The following is a 22,200-nucleotide window of genomic DNA, read 5'->3' on the forward strand; positions in this document are numbered from 1 at the left end:
GCTGTGTCTGTCCAAGGATATTAGAGGGACAATGTGGGTGAGGTAATATCTTCTACTGGACTAACTTCTGTATTTTTGTCTTTTATCATTATCCTGTGTGAGCTCATTCCAGACCTGAGTGAGTCTCGTTTCATCCACATTTAGTGCACTGGCTAATGTACACCACATCCCTGATGGAGGAACACTTTTCACAAGCAATCACTCTCTCTCTGACCTATAAATCCTCATCCTTAAAGGAAACCCACACCCCACCTTCAAAAGATGAGCCTGGGATCTTAAATTCATAACCTTGCTAGACACTAAAAATCATAGTCCTAATAAAGACACTAGATTTATGGCTTATTACAACAACCTGTAACTCATTAACCCCTCTTTATGTCCTATGACTACAGGAGAGTTAATGGGCCACTTCACCTTGAATAATCCTTTAGATATGTGCTAACTGCTTATGCTAAATTCTGTTTGACCTTGTATTTAGCTGTGACCCTCTGAGGGCTTGAGTCTACACTGCAAAGTTGTCGACAAAACTTTTGTCTTCCATGGGTACTTAAAAAAGACAAAAGTTTTGCCCGAAGCAAGTGGCAGTGTGAACAAGGCTCCTGCTGACAAAGCTAACACTTCTTGCCGGGCTGGAAGTATTTTGTCGGTGACCACAAAGTACCGAAAAAGTGTTTACAGACACTGACTTTTAGCGAGGAGAAGCCCTGAGTATCTTTCCCAGACCCGAGGAAGAGCTCCATTAAGTTCAAACGCTTGTCTCCCATAATGGAAACTGATCCACTAGCAGATATTACCTAACCCACCTTGTCTCTCCACAATCTGAATAGTGAATTTAAATTGCCTTCAGCTGTCTCTTTATAATGAAGGAACCTTAAAGTTCTAAATGTGTTAAAGGTAAAGATATGATTGACTTATAGAAAGAACATTAAAAGAGCTAATAAGAATTATAGGCCTCCATCCTGCAAACATTTATGAACATATTTAATTTTAGGCATATGAGTCAATGATATTGTTTTCAATGGGACTATTCATGTGCCCAGAGTTAATAACCTTCAGGACTTGGGACAGAGTTCTCAGAGCACTGAGATTCTTGCCATGTTCTTATAATAAAACTATAATGAATTGTGTGTGTGTGTGTGTGTGTACACATATTCCACTGCCTGTGTAGTGTCCAGAGTGCTTGGCTATGTGCAGGGGCGGCTCTAGCAATTTCGCTGCCCCAAGCACGGCGGCACACCGCGGGGGGAGCTCTGGTGGTCACCAGTCCCGCGGCTCCGGTGGACCTCCTGCAGACGTGCCTGCGGAGGGTCCGCTGGTTCCGTGGCTCTGGTGGACCTCCCGCAGCGACACGCCCCCCCCCCCGCATGCCGCCCTAAGCACGCGCTTGGCGTGCTGGGGCCTGGAGCTGCCCCTGGCTGTGTGTCCTATGCCCCATTCAGCAAAAAACCATTCTCCTGTAGCGAAAGCTGTGCCTGTGGTTTTGGAACAGAGGATCTGAAATCCATTCTCCGTATTGCCAGGCAGCCCCACATGGCCAAGATGTTTGACACAGTGACGCTTATGAAGTCCTGAGTGGCCATGGAGCTGTTGACCACTAAGACTTTGCCCTTCCCTTTGGGGTGCTCGACGGTCCCTCTGTCGCTATTCAACCCGTGTCAGAGACAGCCAACTAGACACAGTGGCATTAGGTAACTTGCCCAAAGTCCCAGTGCCCCGCACCGTGGGGAAGCTGGGCTCGGAAGGGGGCCCTGGCACTTGGGCCGGGCTTTCGGGGCGCGGCCAAGCTGGAGCGGCAGCAGCTGTGGCGATCCTGCAAGCAGCGGACCTAGAAGCAGGCGGAAAACACCCCGGGGGGGGGGACCTATTGCTCTCTCTTCCCTCCGCCCCCGTGCGGGGCGCCCCGGATCCGGCAGCGGGGCCCCGGCCCGAGCACCCCGGCAGCGAGGGAGGGTCGCAGGCACCTGCAGCGCGCGGCCCCGGAGCACCTGAGCCCTGGCAGCGCAGAGGTGCCGCGCAGCGCAGCGCAGCGCAGCGGGGAGGGGACTGGCGATCACATGGGCGCTGCCGCGGGGCCATTGGCTGGTGCCTCAGCGGCCGGGCCGGAGCTGCTCCGAGCGGAGCCATGTGCCGCTGCGTGGCGTGTGGCTGCGCGGCGCGGGCTGCAGGGCGCTGCTAGCCGCCGGGAGCCCCCCATGGCCGCCCCGCCGGAGTGATTCGCCGTGCGGCCGCGCCCACCTGCCTGCCGCGCCCTCCGCCAAGGTTTGTTCCTGCAGCCCCGGGGTGGTGCGGGCAGTGGAGGCCCCCGGGCAGGGAGGCTGGTGCAGCCTGGTACGGGGGGGATCGGTGCCAGCAGGGATCCTCCCGCCCTGGAGCGTCTCGGGGCTAAGGGGAGAATCCGGCTGCTTGGGGGAGCGTCACGGTTCCCGGACAGCGGCGCTGCCCCTCGCCTTCCTCCTTCCCTGCTTCGCCCCTCCCGCTGCGTCTGCACGTGCATCGGTCTTACCCGGCCGCTGTAGCTCCGCTAAGGTGAAACCCAGCCCAGCGGCTCTTCCTTATGCAACAGACCGCCGGTTACAGGAAATGCTAAGAATAAAACTGATGTCGCTGTCTCCCAGTGAGGGATCATGTCTGCTCTGACTGACCGGGCAGCCCCAGAGGCTGGCCCGGGAGTGTTAAGGACAGAGCCCATGTCCGATTGCCAGATCAATACCGCTGCAGGAAAACGGAGCGTATCTTGCCACCCTGGTGTTTTCAGATAATTGCAAAAGTCCACAGTTATGTTGGCCGGGAGACCCGCTTAGATAAGGAGAGCTTAGAATTCATCCAGTACTAGCAAAGTGAACTGAAGCAGGCAGGAATAGTGTCCCCAGATTAATAGTTATAAATACCCACCCTCATAAAAGTAGCTCTGCCTTCCCCTGGCAACAGGGGTATCCATAAACACTTGGAATACCGGCTAGTGGAAACTGAAAGGGTAACTAGCTTTGCAGTGACAGGAAGAATATTATAGTTCATCCAGAGATATTTTCCTTTTTAAAATCTGTTTAATATTTTTAGTGTGTGTGTATGTGCGTGTGTGCGTGCACGCATGCATGAAGCATTGCATGCCAGAGTATGATACTGGAGCAAGCCTTGGGTATGGAAGTTTACTCCAGCTAAAAAATCAGTCTTTCTGGACCCTCTCTTTTGCCATATTGCATTATGAAATCAGCGTGCAACCACTGATTATTTGTGGTTTTTCTATGGTCTCAAATATTTTCTTGATGTTGCACTAGGCACAGATAAAGGGCCTTAACCTATGTAATGTTTGCTACGTAAATTTATTATAACATTTCCTACATCAGCACAGTCAGACTTTTGGTCAATGAACCATCTTTATTCCACTGCTTTTTTAGGTATCCTTGCTAGTAAATGGCAGTACAATAACACTTCTATAGTGTCTGTTGTATGGGAATCTCAGAGCATTTTCTATTAATCCTTGAAACCCCTCTCCACGTTAAAGAAGTTTTGTTATCCCTGTCCTACGAATGTGTGAACTGAAGTCCAAGGTCACACAGTAAGCCTATGACAGCCAGTAATTGACTCTTCAGTCTGGTCTTCTCTAGGTGATTGACCTGTTGCTTGATAAAACCAAGTCTCAGGAATGCTTTTTATAATGGTGCTGAAATGTTTTTTCCTGTCTCTAGCAGCAGCTAAATTATCTTCAGCGCCGGTTTGTGGTACATGTTGCTGCTCATTGTTGTCAATGATGGTGGTCTCTCTCTCGCTCTTAAAATATATTTAGGAAAGGCTTAATTTCTGTGCCATACAAACAGGGTTATGACCATCAGCTCTGGTAGCATTAAAGATAGAAAAGAAATTATCTATGAAGCCGAACGATAAGCAACTGCTAAGTGGACAGGGGACGTTGCGCTTCCGAGGATGCTACCGAGGTCCTGGTCCCCCAGTGTAACCTATCAAATACATTTTAGCCCTCTTTACTTCACAAGCTAAAGGTGCCCTAGTTTCAAATCTGTTAACTGTGTTTCTGCTTTTCCAGTGGGTCTACATTCATTTTCTTCATGACTAAATTAAGGGCTTCAACAGTGAACAGCAATTCATGTTACATTATTTATTCACCATTGATCTTGGATCAGTACACCAGGCTTCACTCTGAGGCCAGCAGTGAGGTGCTTTGAATTAGATCTATTCTCAGGGATTTATAACTTGGCTGTAAACCTTGTATTGTCTGATTAAACTTGACTTACAAGGTCTTGGCCTGATAGTAAGTTATTTTGATGATATTTTATGTGCCTTTATGATGTCTGCCAATTCTCAGCAGAGTCCACTGTACAGAAAATTAAAGTGTTAATATTAAAATAATACAGTATTTGTCCTAGATCTTGGCATGTAACAAACAAGGACTGTCTGAACAGATACTCTTCTCTGCTGTCAAAATTGCTTTGATAAGGAGACAAAAATTACATTGACTATACAAGGTGGGGTGGAGGATGGAACAATATAAAACAGATTCATAATCTCCAGAACATGATGCTGTGTATATGATGGGAGTTCTAAAATCCATTTAGAAGTGGGACAACTGTCTGTGTAATGTTTACAGACCCAGAGGAGGTGTAGTAAAGCAACAACACTAATAATAACATAGAGAAACATTGCATGGTGCTACCATATGAAGGTAATATTGATAGGAACAAGCCTGTTCCTGTAATGACCATGTTAAGAGCTGGGTAAGTTAAAGCAGTCAGACACGCACATAAAAAAATTAAATATCAAACATAGCACTACTATAACTCATTGGAACATGCAAAATCTGGTTCCTCCATGGTATTGCATTATTTAGCCTTGCTAAACATTTTACTTCTGTGTGACACATGCCACTTTGGTGAAGGCACCAGCTTTACTGAGAGCACATCCAGCTCACTTTCCTCTGACTTCAGAAAAGTGTTTTTCTTTCCACTAGAAGTAGGTAACAACCAGGAGATATGCCAATTATACATCTTCTTTCTGGGCATCTTTCCTAATTCCATTTCTGGTGAGTCACAAAAAACTAATGGTATTGTGGGAAGTGCTTCCAAATGCAGGAGATTAAGAAATGGAATGCATGGCAGCAGTCAGAGAAAACTAGCCAGAGCTCGCGCTTGGCATAAGTAGACTAAGCAATTGCTTAGGGCCCCAAGCAGCTCAAGCTTCCCCCCCCCCCCATGTTATTAGTATGTGGTGGGTGTGTGTGTGTGCGTGGGGGGAAATTCCTGTTTAGGCCCCCCCTGGGCCAGCACTGGCTCTGAAACTAGACATAGGTTCTAGGAGCACTTGTAACCATGAATAAATGTGATAGATGTTGCTTGCTTTAATCCAATAGTGTGATTGTCCTGAAAATTCTTAACTGAAGTTTGTTCTCTCTCTATCCCCATTCCTCAAAGCCTTTTCATTGGTTCCCTGCTCTGTATTATGGTGCTGATTCAAGGCCTACTCTGAATTTAGTGGGAGTTGACTTCAGAGGGCTTTGGATCAGGCCCTGTGTCACTAGCTGGTTCTTCCCCCTCTCCTGATCCCATCTGTTGCTGTGTCATTTCCTCCTCTTGCAGTCTGGCAGTGAGTGGGGGATGACCAAGAATCCTGAGTCAGTGCCTCATCCCAAGTGGCTGCAAATGGTCCCTCTTCCTGTTGTTGTACCTCTCTCAACCACAGTGGAATTGGCTAGTCTTAATCCAAGGGACCCTGGGTAATCTCTAAGGATTAGACAATGTTTTGAGGATTAAAATTCTTAATTAGAGCCTAGTGCTGGAGACAGACATCTTGCTGAAATGTGGCATACTTTGTCATGCAAGCAGTGTGGGAGCTCAGAGAAATAAACTCTAAACCAGTTTCCAAGATACATACTAACAAAAGGGAACACCTGATTATTCAATCAAAATGTTTCTTTTGTAAAATACAAAGAATATAAGGTTTTCTTCTGCCTGTTAAAGAGATAATTGACAATTACAAATGTTCTTTAAGTTCCTTGTCTTCTTGCAGTTGCTTCTTGTTTTCACATAGTTTTACAAACAATTTGTAGCATTACTAATAATGCACTTGAGTAGTAATATTTTTTAAATGATCTTTTCGCATTTTAGGCTGTTTATTTTTGTATTTCTTTCAACTGTGAAACTAGACTACTCAGTTATGTTTTTGTTTCTATTCAGTTCCATTTCCCTGATTCTGCTATATTACCACAATGCCAAACATTGCAGGGGGAGGCTTGCATCAAAACAATTTTTTCCCCCAGTGAAGTGTTTAGAAAATACAAAAACCAACCAAACACAAACCCCTCACCCTCACAAAGTCTTGGTTTCTATTAAGACTTTGTAGATTCTTTTATAAATTTTAAACTATGTGAAAGTGTTTCTTTGGCAAAGCAGACTAAAAGCTGTGCTACACGCTTTGGACACAATCCTGCAAAAACATTTGGAGGTATGTAATTTTTCACACATGTAGTCTCATGGGTCTGCTTCCCTGTAAAAGTCTTTGGCATCATAGTCTTAGGACTGGATCTGCAAAAAATTACTATTGGCCATACTGGTTGGCTTCCTCAGGCTCATGTTTTTAGTGAGTGTTTGCAGGAGTGGGCCTTTAAATCATGTTTGAACACTGGACTGACATTTTTTAGCATCTAGTGGCCTCCAGCACTAGGCTCAGAAAAGCCAATTGTAATTAGTTGTTTTAAATAAATATATCACAGTTTATTCATGGTGACAAGTGCTTCTTACCTCACTCACCCATCTCTCTCAAGGTAACACCTACTATTGTACCAGCTTCTACCTTGAGAACATTTTGGGTCCCGTTTTTCAATGGTGCAACTCCTTTACTCTATCAGAATTACACCAGGGATAGAGTTGGCTCAAAATCTCTTGGGCTGAGTAAAATGGGTGCAGTTTTCTCTTCTCCACTTAGCAAGAATAGGCACTGATTGCCAAACCAAACTTTTCCAGAGGCTCCATACAAATTTACTAAAGAACAAAGCCAGCATTCTTCATTTTCAACTAGCTGAGAATCATCTTGTTGTTTTTTGACCTGTTCAAAAGCAAAGTGCGTCACAAGTCAGATTGGCACTTTTGTAACACAGTCAATAAGTAACACTCATTTCCACATCGTTAATTTTAACAGCCTATTGCTGAAACTTTCTTTCATGAAAGGAATCAAAGCTCTTTTGCAATATCTCTGTATTCTTCCAGTCTTGCAAACTAGTTTCCCATCTCTTTCCTGAAACAGAGAAGACTGTTTGTTTTATAGGACCCTGATTTAGCACCTCCAGAAATGCCCTGGGGCCTAAAAATATATTCCTTCTGTGGGAGTAGATTTGTCTTTTGGAATCTAGCAAGCAAAGTATCTATTTCACTCATCTTTAAGGAAGAAAGCGGTGGTATTAAAGTGGTATCACTGCATCAAGCACCTGCTTGTTGCCACTGTACAAAGAGAAATAGTTTCATTTTTGTCCTTTTCATCTTATCTGTGTGAATGAAGCTATGAAAATATTGTGCTGATACATTCGTTAATGCTGTTACTGTCTACAACTTTCTCTTTCTGCTCATGCTCCCCTCTTAGCCACCAAAGTGATGTTCCATGTAAGGGGACAATTTGTGCTACTCCACTTTTAAGGGACAACTGTGGTACAAAGCACTACCACACTAGAGGAGGATGGTGAACATTTGCCACCCCCGTCTTGAACAAAATGCTCTTTTTGGAAACAATATTCGAGAGGGGAATGAGGAAATTAGCAGGCTGAATGCAGTAAGGCAACTAGCAGTAGGAAAGATGAGCAGAGCAGACACATGGTTCTGTGTAGTCCAGCATTTTGTATTAAAGGTGAGACAGTAGAGCCTGTGACCTCTTTTACTGCTTGAAAAGTGTAAGGCTGTTTTATTATGGTTTTTTTCCATCTTAGAAGTATCAGGCCTGGTCATTCCTTGTTTTGTTAGGGGACTTTTTAGAGGACCAGAGAAGTGAAGTGGGCTTTCTCAGCCCTCAGTTGAGGAGGAGGTGGTGTTTCACACTTTAACAAAGAGCTTCTCTTCCAACTGTTTTTTTTCTCATATTTGAATTAAAAAGGGTAAACAAAACCCCAATAAACAAGAGTTTGAAACAATCTGAATAAAAATCTATTTCCATCTCAATTGCTCAGGTTTTGCTGTCTGCATGTTATCTTCCTACTGGTTCTGAAGACTAGTGAGACCTAGACTTCCGATCAGTGATGAGCTGCCAAAATCTTAGGAACCGGTTCCCTACTGGGTCTTTGGCGGCATGGCTCCGGCGGCTGAAGGACCCACCACCGAAGACCCGGTAGGGAACCGCCCAGTGAGTACACCCCCCACCCACGTCCTGCCCCCCCTCAGAAACCACAACCCATAACCCCCCCTGCCCTGCTCCTTGTCCCCTGACCACTCCTTCCCAAGACCCCCAACCCTAACTCCCCCCCAGGACCCCACCCCCTGCCAAACTTGCCCCGCTCCCTGTCCCCTGACTGCCCCGACTCCATCCACCACCATCCCAACAGACCCCAGGAACTCCCACGCGGTGCCTACCCAACCCCCCCTTCCCCATCCCCTGTCTGCCCCCCCCAGAACCTCTGCCTGATCCAACCCCTCCTCCCCCGCCCCAGTCCCGGCCCTGGCCCTGGCCTCTTACCCCTGCCGGGGTCGGGGCCAGTGTCGGAGCCGCGCCGTGCGGCCGGAGTTGGGGCCGGGCAGTGGTTGGAGCAGGGCCGGGCGGCGCCTGGAGTCCTCATCGCGCCCCACCCTGCCCCAGCTCACCTGCAGGAAGCTTCCCCCCGGCTTCTCCTCCCACCGCGCCGCCCGGCCAGGAACCGCGCCGCCCGGCCAGGAACCGCGCCGCCCGGCCGGGCCCGGCCAGGAACCGCACCGCCCGGCCAGGAACCGGGGGCCGGACCCGGGCAGGAGCCGTGCCGCCCGGCCGAGGTCGCAGCTGGACCCTGGCGTCCAGAGTCTCGCTACGACTTCGCCGAGTGGCGCGCCACCTGGAGCCCTCCTCCCGCTGGCACCCCCGGCCCCAGCTCACCTGGTGGAAGCGCTGCTTGCTTCTCAGCCCTCCCAGCTTCCCGCGCGAACAGCTGATTCGCGGGAAGCTGGGGAGGGGGAGGAGAAGCCGGAGGAGCTTCAGCAGAGGAGGCGGAGGCTTTGGCTACACTTGCATTTCAAAGCGCTGCCGTGGCAGCGCGAGTGAGGTGAGTTGGGGCTGGGGGAAGGGTAGGGAGCAGCTAGAGTTTTAATTAAATTTAAAAGCCCTTTTGGAACTAGTTGTCCCTCCAGGAACAACCGGTTCTAAAGGGGGCTTCTAAATTTAACAACCGGTTCGCGCGATCCGGTGCGAACCGGCTGCAGCTCACCACTGCTTCCGATGTAAAGAAAGAAGTAAAGTTAAAACCTTAGGCCTTCTTTAGGCACCATAAAGAAACAAACAAAAAGAACACAAAGTCTGATTTTTGTTTTTTTCAGATGGCCATTAAGGGTATACCTTCACTGCAGTTAACTGGATGCTTGGCACCCAAGTTAGTTTAGCCCAGATGGGAGCATTCTCACAGCAAAGCTCTACCCGTGTTATTGGATCCCTGTTTTCCGCTTATCCATGGGGCATATCCTGTTTTTCTTTGTGCTGGGGCTTCCACAACTAATTGTGGGAAGACACTGGAAGACTTTCAGCATTTGAGTGACTTATGCCTGTGTCCCCACTTCAACGAGGGCATTTTGCAGTCCTAGTTAAAATGGAGTTTGAGCTCTGACCCACCCCAATAGCCACATAAATTAGCCCAGGCTTAAAGCACATCCAAATCCAGCTTCAGGGGGTTTTCTGTGTGGCAGGAAGGGGGAGAGTTTGGGCTAAAACTCAGGCAGGAGCCTGGATTAACTCTGAAGTAAAGATGTACTCTCAGTGGGTTTCTCCATAAAAGGTGGCTTTTGTTTTCTACAGGATCCTTGGCTTAGAACTTCCTCTAGTGTTGTAAAACCCGAATGGTGCTAGGCCAGATTTCACATTTACTAGAAGCAGTGCTGAGTCAGTGTTGTTTTAAGAACTTAGCTTTCTGCAAGATGATCTCTGCAGTCATAGGAAAGTTATACTGTATTGTGACATTTTGGGGTTCACAGCAGGCCAGCAAGGGGTTGTCATTGCCTGTCCGGTAACTCTGGGTGTCTTCAATGCTATACTGCTGTGGCTAACAGCCCTGATGCCAACTGCCAATATTACAAGTATGCAGGTCCCATGCTGGCTTCACCACCTAGTTACTTTTTGCAGAGTGACCCCAACATCCCCCCAGTCCCGAATTTTCCCCAAACTGTCTACCTCTGTAGTGTCCAGCTCTCTCCTGGACTGCTCACAGAAGTTGTTAGTCAATATGCTGCAGCTTATTAATTTAACTGGTGTTTGACAAGCACTCTTATTTCAATCACACAACTGAATTGGTTTATAGTAAAAGTGAAACAAGTTTATTAAACAAAAAGTCATAGATTTAAGTGATACCAAGTATAAGGAAAGAGTTATAAGCAAACAAAAGTAAAAATATGCTTTTAAGACTAAAACTTACTTAATTTCAGCAAGTTCCAGTCTTTGCCTAAGTAGGTTTCTTATATAAACTTAGTTCCCAGAAACGTCAACCCCCTTGGTTGAAGGGCCCACTGTCCTTTGGTTTCAAGAGCTCCAGCCTCTTGAATCCCTCAAGTGGTAACTCAAACATCTTTTGCCCCCCCTCCCCCTTATATCACCCAAAATTCATTGTCTGTTTCAAAAGCCTGGAAGGCTTCCTGCTGTTCTTCCCTTCTTGGGGACTTCCCCTCCCTCTGCTGATTTGTATGTAAATAGGGCTTCCGTTGGTTTTATTCCACATTGCTTAACTTACAGTAGAGAAATGTAGATAGTTATCTTCCCTCCTGTCTGGGAGAAAATCATTTTCTCCCTGTGTTTAGTCACAGACTTTAAAGCATAACATCATGGAGTATCCATAATTCCTCACATTGTGTAAATACATACATTTCACAATGACATCGATCACAAGTGTGTCACAGGCTGTCAGAAGAGACCTTACTCGATATGCTTTTATAATACAGTACTGTTGTATACAATCAGTGAATTCAATTGCTTATCATTTAAGGTACAGATCCCCTCTTTATAGACCAGTAAACCTTTGAAATGCATATTCAGATGAAGTTCCTTTTCTCCTGCTGGGGAGAAACACCATGTGGTCTGGCAAAGACTTAATGCTGGTTCTTTCCCATGTTAGGTTGATGGTTTTGTTTACCGTTTATGTAAATGCATTTCCAATGACTCTCAATTTACCCCGAAGACACATGCAAGCAGGCAGAACCACATTCTAGGTGGGGTGGGATGCCTTTTAAAAACATAATGTCAGCATGTTTTGCCTAGGTTACCTATTCGTATACCACACAAGAATATTACCAGTCAGTGAGTTGTGTGTTTTCCAATGGTACATTACATGCCACCTTTCGATGACAACTGTGTTAGATATATTGAGTATGTGAGGCCTGACAAGTTGCTGACACAGAGTAGTGAACCACCAATGGGCCTCTGGGTCACAAGTATAAAGCCATGGTTATAAGTAGAAATTAATCCACTACACCACACACATTTTTTTTTTATACTTGTTCTTTAAGGCCGGCTGTAGACACAGGCCTCAAGATGGGGAAGAAGGGGAACTTTTCCACTAGTAGCAATTGGTAAGCAATTCAGGGTAAGCACCTGAATAATTGGATGATCTTTTGTGCAGAATTACTGAAGTGAGGTGTGAGAGAGAATGCAGTGCTTTAAAGTTAGAAGAGGGCTGATAAATGAATGGAGCTCTTTAATGTAACTTTTGTGTGTATATTTCAAGTTGTATTTCTTAAATGTTTGTTATGCTAATAAACTCTGTCCATAGCCTGATTGTTTCTGTCTACATCCAGTATGCTGATCAGCAAATAATGAATAAACGTATTGTAAATTAAGCTTTCAGGTCAAAGGTTTCATCTGTGGGTATCAGTATTATGTGCAAAAATATTGTTTATACAATACTTATCTGATTACAGTGCCTTGCATTGATGCAACTTTTGACACTATTATTATTCATTAATAAATCTCTCTGTACTGTACTAATGCAAACCTCCACTAATGATTCAAACATGTCCACCAACTTACACATTATACCTAGTGCTTTTTGCACAAATTGCCAAAAGGAAGTCAATAATCCTTTTAATCTGACAGTTTGTATATTAAAAGTTGACTTGTTGGTCCAGACCAGTGAAAAGTATTACATTCCCTCGCCTGTCTACTCCCCCTCCCGCCCCTACAAGCACCAATATGGCTACACTTTCCACATAAATTAACAATTGCCTTAATCAAAGATGCAGAGAGGAACCAGACATCACGCTTAATCTAACTAAGGTTTAAAAATACAAAAGCAGAAGCCTATACGCAGCTCACAATGACTGCTATCCAGAAACTTGCATATGGATGCTCCTTTTCCTTTTTTAAAATAAATCCCAAGCCTTCTCAAACTGGAAGACCGCTACAGAAAGAAACATGAAACCTTTGAGGCATTTTTTTCTCTTTAAAAGTTTTATTTTAGGTACTTGTTCTATAATCTATACCAGGCCTATTCAATATTTTATCTTGCCTGCATATATGGTAGTGGAAGATGGAGAATAGGTTTGATAATGCTGGTCCTTCAAAAATACCCAAATCTCTTGTAGTACAAACACATCTTCGTGTCTTATACTCAGGGCCGCCCAGAGGATTCCAGGGGCCCGGGGTCTTCGGCGGCGGGGGGCCCTTCTGTTCCGGGACCCGCCGCCGAAGTGCCCCGAAGACCCGCGGCGGGACCCCCCGCCGCCGAATTACCGCCGAAGCGGGACCCGCCACCGAAGTGCAGCCCAGTCTTCGGCGGTAATTCGGTGGCGGGGCGGGGGTCCCCGCCGGGGGTCTTCGGGGCACTTCGGCGGCGGGTCCCGGAACGGAAGGGCCCCCCGCCGCCGAATTACTGCTGAAGACCGGGCTGCACATCGGCGGCGGGTCCCGCTTCGGCGGTAATTTGCCAGTGGGGGGGGGTGCGTGCGCCCCGGAGCGGAAGGACCCCCCGCCAGCGAAGACCGGGAGCGAAGAAGCTCCTGCGCTCTGCCCCGCGAGAGTTTTCCGGGCCCCCCGGAGCGAGTGAAGGACCCCGCTCCAGGGGCCCCGAAAAACTCTTGTGGGGACCCCTGTGGGGCCTGGGGCAAATTGCCCCTCTTGGCCCCCCCTGGGCGGCTCTGACCCTATCCACCCCCCCAGAACACCCACAATCCAACCCCCCCATTCCCTGCCCCCTGACCGCTCCCCCAACCTCTGCCCCCTCCCGGGGCCCTGACTGTCCCCAGGACTCCCTGCCCCGTATCCCCCCCCCGGCCCCCGCCTCGTACCCCCGGCTCCCTCCTCGCCCGGAGTCTCAGCACCTCGCTGAACAGCCGCAGCGTGTCTCCGGCGGGGCTGGGAGCTCCACGCCGAGCGGAGGGAGCTGAGCTCAGCCCCGAGCTCCCAGCCCCGCCCCCTCACCACGCGGCTCTGAGCGGGGCGGGGCTCAGGGGCCCCGGCGGAGACACGATGCGGCGCTGTCTGAGGACGCCGCTTGATGCGCTAGGGCTCCAGGAGCGGGACGGAGGTGGGAGCCTCAGCTGTTCTCTTGGAGGCCCCTGTGGAGCCCGGGGCAAATTGCCCCCTGTGCCCCCCCCCTCCCCCGGGCAGCCCTGCTTATACTTATTTCTCTGCTTCAAAAGTTGTGATTCTAGTCATTTACTCTACCTGAAATACAAAGTGAAAAGGGAGTAAAGATGGGTTGTACAATACAAGAACAGGAAAAAAGTAACACCTGAAACGGGGGAATGGATGTAAAAAGCATTAGAAGTCTGTTGGACTGGCACATCTTTGGTAGAGTGGGTCATGGAGTCAGGGAGATCTGAAACTGGTCTTCTCTAACAAGAGTTGTAAATCTTTATTATTTAAAACTTTGTGGACACGTAAATTTTTTGTTAATTTGGTAAGGGATTAATTGTTGCTGAATTGAGATAGATCAATCCAAGGCACTCAAACCAATTTAAGATTGTCCACAACAGAGATTTACACCACTGTAACAAAATCTATTTTAAAATAAGACTTGAAATCAGTACAAATTCTATTTGTAGACTAGCCTTGAGTTACAGGAAAATAAGAATTGTTAGTAAATGAAGACAAAAAAGATTGGAAACAATATGAAGTATGGCAGGTAGAGGAGATAACAGGCACCAATCTGACAAGATAAACACGAGTAAATCTAAAAGGCTAGATCATACCATTCTGCAAGTGAAAGGTGTGGGGATTCTATTTTTTAGACTGAACCTAATCTCATAATTGGAAATAAGGTCTTTGTGCCTAAGGCACTATCCAAACATGCAAGTTGCGTCAGTTTAACTAAAATCCATTAAAAAACTGATGTAATTAAGCTGGTGTAAATGCATGGTGTAGATGCAAACTCATCAGTTTCAGACTGATTATATTGATATAGCATGTGCCTGTAAATTTCCTGATGCAAGCTAAATCAATATAAACCAGGTTTAAATCAAATGCAGTGTTGCCACAGAGCTTTGCACCATTTAATTACAGCAGTTTAAAATTGCCTGTTCAGTTAAACTGGCACTATGGGTGCGGAGACCAGGCCAGAGTTGAAACACTGCTGGGGCAGTATTCAGGGCTGCTACCCCTCTGTATTTCTTCTGTGGATAAAGAGAGGATTGCAGGTTTCAGAACTTACATTTACCACCTCTCCCAAGCATTCCATTCATTTCCCTCCCACCCCCATTTTAAGGGCTTCTTCAAAGGCAATCATATTTATCTGAAAATATTTTTACCTGCCAGTTGACCAAGTCTGCATAGCCTTGCACTGAACTTTTCAGTTTGGGGTGTAATGTGATAAACCAAAAGGGGGTGGGGGACATGGAACCATTGGCATCTGGTTAGCAGCTTCTGTAATTGCCTATAGTTTAAAGAACTGGCTGATGGTAGGCAACGTATGGCACGGGTGCTGAAGGCGGCACGCGAGCTGATTTTCAGCGGCACTCACGCTGCCCGGGTCCTGGCCACCCGTCTGGGGCTCTGCATTTTAATTAATTTTAAATGAAGCTTCTTAAACATTTAAAAAACCTTATTTACTTTACATACAACAATAGTTTAGTTATTTACTATAGACCTTATAGAAAGAGACCTTCTAAAAATGTTAAAATTTATTACTGGCATGCAAAGCCTTAAATCAGAGTGAATAAATGAAGACTCGGCACAGCACTTCTGAAAGGTTGCTGACCCCTGCACTAAAGACTTCCAAACAATCCTCCCAATGCAGTTTAAAATAGTTGGTGAATACTCTGAATGACTTATCTCCCAGAGAGAGAGAGAGAGAGAATAAATAAGAATGATGGACCACAGGGACCCTGTGTGGGGAATAGACGAACCCACAAAATGCCTGGCTGGGGAAGACTAGGGGACCCTGGCCTGTGGGGAAGGAGACATAAGCACCCAGAGTCCTTGGTGTCAGAGGGAAGAGGTGGAATGCAGAACTCCTGGTATGGGGGCAGGTTTATAGGGAGTCTCTGAAATAGAGTGGGATGGGAAGGTGGCAACAGAGAGAGCTTGAAGGAGAATGGAAAATTACAAGGAACCCATGTTGTGTGCTGAGAGTTCTGCCAACAGAAGAAAAATTATATGACCCTCTACTGTTACAAAAAAGATTCTTTCAACTCAGCTATGTCTACACTGCAATTAAACACTTATTGTTGGCCCCGGTCAGCTGACTAGGCTGGGGCTGTAAAATAGTGGTGTAGACATTTGGGCTCGGTCTGGAAAATGTCTACACCCCAATTCTATAACCCCACGAGCCTGATTCAGCTGACGGGGGTCAGCTGTGGGTGCTTAATTGCAGTGTAGACATACCTTGTGAGACTAGAGGGGGACAAAAGTCCTTTCCAGTTTGGTTACTTTGTGTATTTGATAACATTGTGTATATAGTCAGTTTCATTGTTTCCTCCTATATATCCAGTGAGTTTTCCCTGTCTGCGTGGATCTTTCATACAGACACTGGAGAGGAAACCAGCATTTTTTTTAAGTGATTGAAAAATCACAAGCATTGGTGGGTGACTCAGACAGACGGAAGACCTATTGAAATTTGCTTTCAAATTTGCTTTCAAATTGTTACCTTTAATTTTTAAGTGTTTTTGGAAGCTTGACACCTTCCCCACAAAAATGAACTGTTCTCTCCCCGCCCTCCCCTAAAATCAGTTACTACACCTGGTACAGCGATTGTTAGTAATGATTATTTACGTAGCAAACATAACAAATAAAAGGATTTGATGACTAATGAAAGAATGAGGACAGGTGTATATATTCCACATATAGGCAGTGTTATATAGGAAACGGCCATTTGGAGGTCACATGTCATGCCAAAAACACTGAAGGCCTGGCTATGCTGTAGAGATGTAGGTACACCAGTGCACATTTTTAAACACTTTCCCAATGTTGAGGGGGCCTGAGAGAACAGAGAAGGAATGACTGGGAGAGAAATGGATATCACACAGACTTAAAACATACACTTATTTTATAGTGTCCTGCATACCGACCATCCACAATACTAGCAGTACAAAACAGCGGCTAGTGTGTTTTGTTTCCTATATTACAGCAGATGGTTATGTAACTAAGACATGGCTTTGCTGGACTACATTTAAGACAGTCGTCCATAAGACTCAGCCCGTGTCTGTGCTATGCACTCTACAGCAGCACAGCTAGAGCGCTGTAGCTATGCCACTGGTGCTGTAGATGCTTCCTACAGTAACAGAAGAGATTCCCCCCCCCCCCCGCTTACCCCTAGATAATCCACCTCCAGTAGCAGCACCTAGAGTGATAGAAGCATTACACCAGAGGTTAGGTTGTCAGCTTGGCACTAAGGCATGTGAATTTTTCACATTGACATAACTATGTTGCTCAGCAATCTAAATTTGAAGTTTAGACAGGTGCAGGGGGAAGAACAAAAAAGGTATAAACAGAGGAGAAAAGTCTTCAAATAGAGTTTGAAATAAAATGGAGAGGCTGAGGTTTACAGGTTCAGGAAGGTACTTCTTAGGGGTGTCCGTACTACAAGCACTACAGCAGCACGGCTGCAACTAATGCTGCTATAGTGTGGACACTTCCTACAGCAATGGACAGGATTATTATCTTTGCTGTAAATCTATCCGAGTGGCGGAAGCTAGGCTGATGGAAAAATTCTTCCATTGACTTTGCTGCATGTAGATTGGGGTTAGTTTGACCTAACTGTGTCACAGGGCATGAAATTTTTCACAGCCCTGAGCGATGTAGCTAGGTCAATGTAAGTTTTAGGTACAGATCAGATCTTAATCTACACTATGGGGTTGTGCTGGTGTAGCTACATCAGCATACCTAGCCAGTGTAGATGTACCTTTAGTGGCAGGAACTTCAGAGAAGGCTCTTGCACCTATCTTGACAATATGGAAAAAGGAATTTGATTTTTTTATCAGATTTTTAGTATTTTTCCTAAAGTCTCTGCTTACATGAGACTTTCACCTTTCATTTTAAAATAAAAATATGTTTCTAGCTATCATGGTTGCACCCTAAAGCTTCAAACGTGTGATGACAAATAACACAATGTGTTTTATATTTTTTTTAAAACCTCATATTTTGGGGGCCTGTCTTTGTGGTTTTTGAATGCTTGGGATTGGCAATACTGGGGGAGGTTCTAGAGAAGGCTGGGATTAAGACTGGAGCAAATTCATCATTTAAAAAAAAAAGGCACTTTGAACTGGCACCCAAGATTCATTGGATTATTTGCAGATGGCGATGTTGTGGTCAGGCTTCTTGCTGGACTCTTGAAGCAGCAAGGGTGAGGATGTTCCCATACTTGGAAAGGTATCAAAGTAGCTATTCCAGAATGCATATTTAATGGCCCTGTATGGAGACTTATTCTGGAATAGCTATTTTGGGGATATTTCCAACTGCAGAGAAATCCTTGGGGTGCGGGGAAATGCTGCTAATGAAAGCACAAAGGTGGATTTATGCAGAAGGGGAAGAGAGGCACTAGGGTACACACACACTGAGGTTGCCTTTTTCACAACTGCTGCAATCTCACCGAGGTGGGAGAACACAGGATACCTTATCTACCTCTGAACTGAGACTGCTTCCTGCATTGAGCAGTTGATGCAGCATAATAGGATATAAAGGTTAATTATCAGAAAAGATTATGGGCCTTGTCACAGCATTCCCAAAGGATCTGGGCAGGTCATAAACATACATCTGCTTGAATCATCAGGGACTCTTGGTTATTGATTTTTTCATTTCTTCAGATTTCGCTGATTTCAGAAAGGAGTTAACCTAAGGGTCAGTCTAGCTTGGCTATCCCTCTGGACATGCTGGACCCCGGCATTAAGTACACACGCTTTAATCCTGGCCATACCCTAGCGAAGGCTCCATTAGGAGCTGCGATATGCCCCACTCCAACTGATATCTTGCAAACGCGGCTACGGCGCATGCTTCGGCTAGCCCTGTAATGTTTTTTTAAGAGCTGTGGCGATGGGTATGGGCTTGTTATGTGTGAGTGAGCGTGACTGATGGGACGGGACATGCAGTAAATATGCATGGCTGGCTAGTGCATCCTTCGGGCAGCAGCGAAAGTTCGCATTTTATAGCCTACCTTTGTTTCAGCAAAGCAATGAACTGTAGCCACCCCACCCCCTTCCACTATCAGCGCCCAGAGGCCGTGACACCGCCAGCCAGAGGCCACCGGGAGCGGTACGCTGTGAGCTCCCCCCAGCGCGGCGATCAGCCTGTCTCTGCCGCCAGCCGGCGCGGTGCAGACGTAAACAATTCCTACCCCCCTCCCGCTCCGTCTGGGCAGCTTTGCAGACGAGGCGGCTGCAAACTTTACGGGCGGCGCGCGAGGCGCAGCCGGCGGAGCGGGGCTGGTTTCCCGGGGGGGCGGGAGCCCGGCCGCCGCTGGAGCGGGCACGCGCGGCGCTGCCGGCTGCGCGCGGAGGTTGGCGGGTTCCGCGGCAGCCGGCGGAGAGGGGCGCGCGCGGGCGGGCGGGTCTGCGGGCAGCGGCTGACAATGGCAGGGGCGCTGGTGCCGCCGGCGGAACCTCCTGGCCGCACGCCGCCAGCCGCGGGCTTTCTCTCGCTCTCTTGTCGCGCAGGAAGTGCCCGGCGGTGTGCAAGGCCGGCCGGCAGGAGGGCGTGACTCCGCGCTGCTGGATTCCCGGCCCCCCGCGCCCGGAGCCCGCCGCAGCCCGAGCTGGGGCCAGCTGAAGCAGGACAGGCGAAGGAAGGAGGAGCGCAGCCGGATCAGGTACAGAGACGGGGCTGGGGGGAGGGAGAAGCAGCCGCTGCCGGTCCCGTCCCCCCCCCGGCAGTCCCCTTTGCTGCCATTCACGTATTGCTCGGCAGCGGGGGGGTCCATAACCTGGACCATAGCGCCTGCCTTGTACAACTCCTCCGGCGCGCGGTGGAAATGGGCACCTTGTTTTCCCGGCTCAGGACTTCGCACTGAGCAGGCTTCTTCCAGCCTGTGATCGCCGGCTGCTGCTGCTGCTGCTGCAGCTTCAAGCCCTTTGTTCCTGCAGCCTCCTCACTGATCTTATTACGGCCGGGGAAGCGGCTAGGGAGCCTTCGAGACAATGGGGGTGTCGGCGAGTGCCCGGAGCGTGAGAGAGCCGCTGTGCTCCGGAGGGAAGAGATACTTAAATGTTACTCTGTTCAGTTTTCAGATGAATAAGCACGGAGTGAGCACGGGGCTGTCGTTTTTCTCAGGCAGCGATCTGAGATAGGGCCCAGCTAGCTGACCTCCGCTGCCTGTGTGGAAGCAGTAAGTTACCTTTAGTCTTACCCAGGCAGACCTGAGTGTATTTGCTTTTCTCGGCTGACAATCGGAATTACGGTACCTGGGAGTCAAAGCTGCTGATCCAGACTTCTCTGGATTAAGCCATTGGGTGATTGATGCTCCTTGAACATGCCCTATTGTGAGCTGTTCTTGTGATGAGCAAGATGCATAACAAGCAGCACAGGCCTTTAGGCTTTGCTGTCATCTCCCTTCCACCTGCAGACTCCCAGACAGACCTCTGATTCCTTCAGCTGCAAGAGATGGGGCCCTGCTTCCCTATCTACATCTTGCCAAAGGCAAAAGCGACCACCTTCTCTCTGGAAATAAATTGGAAACAATGGCATTTGACAAGTTTGTTGTGCAGACCTTTGCTTTCCATTTTGAGGTTTAAAATTCAGCATCAGAATAATGATGATAATGAGTGTGAATTTTTTTATTTTTTTTGGAAGGGAGTTATTCTGAGTGGTGGGAATACATCAGTAGAATTGTACTTAATCTCTCTATATAACAAGCACTGCTTAGAGTATAAACAAGACTGTTATTGCACAGAATAGCCAATAAAAGGGCATGTCAAATGTATGGAATCATTCTTTCTTCTTTATGAAAAGCACTATTTGGCATTTGTTATACAGCAATGAAAATATACGTGGCAGCATGCCATGTGCTTGTTGGAGGCTATTACAGTAAAGATGCTTGATTTATAATGAAATACATTTAATACATTTATACATTTAATAGAGCAAACAACTGTAAGTACAAGGAAAGTCACATAACTGTGTGTATGTATTCTTTTTGCTGTCCCATCGCTCTTCCATAATACTGCTTGCTCTGTCTCCTAAATGATACTGAAGGAAATGTAACTAGCCAGGGGCATGGCCAGTGGCAGCGCTAGGAAGTAGCTTTGATGGACATAGGCTTGGTGTACACTACCAATTTATGCTGGTATAATTACGTTGCTCGGGAGTGTGGAAAATCCACACCTCTGAGCGATGTAGTTATACCATCCTAACTCCTGGTGTAGGCAGTGCTATGGCAATGGGAGGGCTTCTCCCATCTACAAAGTTTACTGCCTCTTGGGAGGTGGAATATCTATGACGTAGCATCTTCACTAAGCACTACAGCATCGCTGTAAGTGTAGACAAGCCCGTAGTACCTTTTTGTCTTTTGTCATACCTTTGTTTGATAGGAGTTGTAACCTTTTCACTAAACTGACTCCTTGATTCCTGGGTGTCCACGCGCTAAATGTTCTATCAGGGCACATCATGATCATGTCAGTACATGTAAAGTGTTGTGCAATGATTTAGATATGATCTAAATACTCATGGGGCATGTAAGTGAGATGAGAATGTGATTGGCATGAAGATGCAATTTGTTGCTGGTGTAACCGTGCTCTACAGCGAGATACAAGTGGAATGCTATAGTGCAGGAAAAGAAGGGCACTTTTGGGGTAGGTGTGGATGAGTGAGTTGGCATATAAAAGGAGACAGGTAGTATGTAGGGGATGTGTATTAAAGATTACATCTCAGGCTTTTGGTAGTGACGTAAGGGCAATTCAGTAATATTGTAGGATCTCAAATGTTTGAATATAGGAGGAGCCTAGAGTATTAAAGAGCATTATTAAAATAAATAGAGGTATGCCCTCGCTTCCTTGCCCCCACCTTAATTCTGCCATAAAGTTGCTTTCTGGATAATATGCATTGTTTGCAGCATCTTAGACACCCAGGTTTGCAGCACAGCTTAGACACTCAGGTGTGCCTGAGTTTATGTTGGAACACTTGTCTCGGTAGCTTTTAAAACCAAAGAACGTGATACCAGCCTGACTTTCAGAACTACTGAAAACCTTCAGTTCCTGTTGACTTTAGGTGGAGTTGTAAGTGCTCAGTACTCTTGAAAATGAGTTGCATAGTATCTGATTTTTGTTGTTGTTTTTTTATTTTCCCAAGCAAGATGGCTACATGCTTGAGATACCTACAGCAGACACAACTATGACTCCCTGGGTGTACTAGCTGTTCACGGTAGTGACTAGTGACATGGTCATGTATCCTTTAGTTGCAGAAAGTCCTTTTTCCTGCTGTCTTTGGTGTGTGTGATGTCAATAGGGCCCTTCCCCCAACTCACAGTATACACAAGTTCTGCACCTAGACTAAACATCAGGGAATGGGACTTATACTTGACATGTTCATGCATGTCTAATTGTCACATGGATGATGGTAGTGCAGTTCAGTGGCAGTTTGGATGCCAAAATCTGAATCAAGGCTCTGTTGTCAAATTGTAAGTACAAGTTA

General features: G+C 46.8%; 1 protein-coding gene across 3 annotated transcripts in view; it reads left to right on the top strand.

Annotated features, from left to right (window-relative positions):
• Positions 1-2,128: 2,128 nt before the first annotated feature.
• LRRC8D (leucine rich repeat containing 8 VRAC subunit D) overlaps positions 2,129-22,200 on the top strand; it is a 79,635-nt gene continuing 59,563 nt past the window's right edge. Inside the window, exons 1-3 of one of the 3 annotated variants that reach the window (XM_045028028.1) lie at positions 2,129-2,259; positions 19,233-19,384; positions 19,796-19,900. The gene's annotated coding sequence lies outside the window, so the exon portion shown is untranslated. Of the gene's footprint in view, positions 2,260-18,745; positions 18,832-19,232; positions 19,385-19,795; positions 19,901-22,200 lie in introns of those variants that run through there. The other 2 variants (XM_045028030.1, XM_045028029.1) reach the window with 2 other exon arrangements.

Source organism: Mauremys mutica, chromosome 8, assembly GCF_020497125.1.
Source record: "Mauremys mutica isolate MM-2020 ecotype Southern chromosome 8, ASM2049712v1, whole genome shotgun sequence".
Classification (NCBI taxonomy): Eukaryota; Metazoa; Chordata; order Testudines; family Geoemydidae; genus Mauremys; species Mauremys mutica.